The sequence below is a fragment of the Schistocerca gregaria genome, unplaced genomic scaffold (genome assembly GCF_023897955.1).
Source record: "Schistocerca gregaria isolate iqSchGreg1 unplaced genomic scaffold, iqSchGreg1.2 ptg001758l, whole genome shotgun sequence".
Taxonomy (NCBI): Eukaryota; Metazoa; Arthropoda; class Insecta; order Orthoptera; family Acrididae; genus Schistocerca; species Schistocerca gregaria.
In genome coordinates, this window is record NW_026063007.1 from 37501 (window position 1) to 40361 (window position 2861).

General features: G+C 57.7%; 2 non-coding genes across 2 annotated transcripts in view; both read right to left on the reverse strand.

Moving 5' to 3' along the window:
* Positions 1–1034, reverse strand: part of LOC126334430 (large subunit ribosomal RNA) — a 4222-nt gene extending 3188 nt beyond the window's left edge. The window contains exon 1 of the ribosomal RNA XR_007564710.1: positions 1–1034. This exon is cut by the window's left edge and continues 3188 nt beyond it. This is a non-coding gene — a ribosomal RNA (large subunit ribosomal RNA).
* A 188-nt stretch (positions 1035–1222) lies between these two features.
* LOC126334432 (5.8S ribosomal RNA) lies at positions 1223–1377 on the reverse strand. The gene has a single exon (XR_007564712.1). It is a non-coding gene; the product is annotated as a 5.8S ribosomal RNA (ribosomal RNA).
* Between the last annotated feature and the right edge of the window lie 1484 nt (positions 1378–2861).

The following is a 2861-nucleotide window of genomic DNA, read 5'->3' on the forward strand; positions in this document are numbered from 1 at the left end:
ATCCTCCCTCGGCCCGCGCAAGGCGAGACCTTCACTTTCATTACGCCTTTAGGTTTCGTACAGCCCAATGACTCGCGCACATGTTAGACTCCTTGGTCCGTGTTTCAAGACGGGTCGTGAAATTGTCCAAAGCTGAAGCGCCGCTGACGGGAGCGATTATTCCGCCCGAGAGCATCCCGAGCCAACAGCGGCGCGGGTCCGGGGCCGGGCCAGGTAGGTCCGTCATCCGGGAAGAACCGCGCGCGCTTGCCGGGAGCCCGAGCGCCCAAAGGGGCGAATCGACTCCTCCAGATATACCGCCGAGCAGCCAGCCAGGACACCGGGGCTCTGCCCAACAGACGCGAACCGAGGCCCGCGGAAGGACAGGCTGCGCACCCGGGCCGTAGGCCGGCACCCAGCGGGTCGCGACGTCCTACTAGGGGAGAAGTGCGGCCCACCGCACACCGGAACGGCCCCACCCCGCGGCGAGTGGAAAGGCAACCGGACACGACCCCGCCGCGGATTGCTCCGCGCGGGCGGCCGGCCCCATCTGCCGAGGGCGGGGGCCAGTGGCCGGATGGGCGTGAATCTCACCCGTTCGACCTTTCGGACTTCTCACGTTTACCCCAGAACGGTTTCACGTACTTTTGAACTCTCTCTTCAAAGTTCTTTTCAACTTTCCCTCACGGTACTTGTTCGCTATCGGTCTCGTGGTCATATTTAGTCTCAGATGGAGTTTACCACCCACTTGGAGCTGCACTCTCAAGCAACCCGACTCGAAGGAGAGGTCCCGCCGACGCTCGCACCGGCCGCTACGGGCCTGGCACCCTCTACGGGCCGTGGCCTCATTCAAGTTGGACTTGGGCTCGGCGCGAGGCGTCGGGGTAGTGGACCCTCCCAAACACCACATGCCACGACAGGCGGCAGCCTGCGGGGTTCGGTGCTGGACTCTTCCCTGTTCGCTCGCCGCTACTGGGGGAATCCTTGTTAGTTTCTTTTCCTCCGCTTAGTAATATGCTTAAATTCAGCGGGTAGTCTCGCCTGCTCTGAGGTCGTTGTACGAGGTGTCGCACGCCACACCGCCAGCCGGCTGTGCACGCTACCGAGAAAGTACCGGTATGCGAACCGCCAGGCGACGGGCGCGCATCGCACGTTTAAGGAGACGCGGCCGGCCACACAGGCGACCACGACACTCCCACGTCTCCGAAGCGGGACAAACGCCGCGCGCTTCAGTATACGTAGCCGACCCTCAGCCAGACGTGGCCCGGGAACGGAATCCATGGACCGCAATGTGCGTTCGAAACGTCGATGTTCATGTGTCCTGCAGTTCACATGTCGACGCGCAATTTGCTGCGTTCTTCATCGACCCACGAGCCGAGTGATCCACCGTCCTGGGTGATCTTTTCCTTTTCAGTCTCCCACTGTCTCTTTCAAGACAGTAGCATTTGCGGGACTGAGGCGTCTGACGGCCCCTGTTCCACTATTTTTTTTGTGTCCAACGGCCTCACAGCCGATGGGCGTCGTACGGCTCCACACCGGAGCGGACAGGCACTCGGGCGAACGTCATTCAAAACCGGCGCCAGGCGCCAGGTACCGCAGGCCAGCCGCTCCAGAGCTTCAGCGCTCGTACCACACAACAACAACACTTCCGCTAGTTTTGAGAGGCACGCGTGGTTCCGCACGCGGCGCACGGCCACTGCCGTACAGGTAGCGTGTTGCGCGACACGACACGCACATCGAAAGACATGCAGTCTAGTCGGTAATGATCCTTCCGCAGGTTCACCTACGGAAACCTTGTTACGACTTTTACTTCCTCTAAATGATCAAGTTTGGTCATCTTTCCGGTAGCATCGGCAACGACAGAGTCGATGCCGCGTACCAGTCCGAAGACCTCACTAAATCATTCAATCGGTAGTAGCGACGGGCGGTGTGTACAAAGGGCAGGGACGTAATCAACGCGAGCTTATGACTCGCGCTTACTGGGAATTCCTCGTTCATGGGGAACAATTGCAAGCCCCAATCCCTAGCACGAAGGAGGTTCAGCGGGTTACCCCGACCTTTCGGCCTAGGAAGACACGCTGATTCCTTCAGTGTAGCGCGCGTGCGGCCCAGAACATCTAAGGGCATCACAGACCTGTTATTGCTCAATCTCGTGCGGCTAGAAGCCGCCTGTCCCTCTAAGAAGAAAAGTAATCGCTGACAGCACGAAGGATGTCACGCGACTAGTTAGCAGGCTAGAGTCTCGTTCGTTATCGGAATTAACCAGACAAATCGCTCCACCAACTAAGAACGGCCATGCACCACCACCCACCGAATCAAGAAAGAGCTATCAATCTGTCAATCCTTCCGGTGTCCGGGCCTGGTGAGGTTTCCCGTGTTGAGTCAAATTAAGCCGCAGGCTCCACTCCTGGTGGTGCCCTTCCGTCAATTCCTTTAAGTTTCAGCTTTGCAACCATACTTCCCCCGGAACCCAAAAGCTTTGGTTTCCCGGAGGCTGCCCGCCGAGTCATCGGAGGAACTGCGGCGGATCGCTGGCTGGCATCGTTTATGGTTAGAACTAGGGCGGTATCTGATCGCCTTCGAACCTCTAACTTTCGTTCTTGATTAATGAAAACATACTTGGCAAATGCTTTCGCTTCTGTTCGTCTTGCGACGATCCAAGAATTTCACCTCTAACGTCGCAATACGAATGCCCCCGCCTGTCCCTATTAATCATTACCTCGGGTTCCGAAAACCAACAAAATAGAACCGAGGTCCTATTCCATTATTCCATGCACACAGTATTCAGGCGGGCTTGCCTGCTTTAAGCACTCTAATTTGTTCAAAGTAAACGTGCCGGCCCACCGAGACACTCAACAAAGAGCACACCCGTCTCGCGTGGT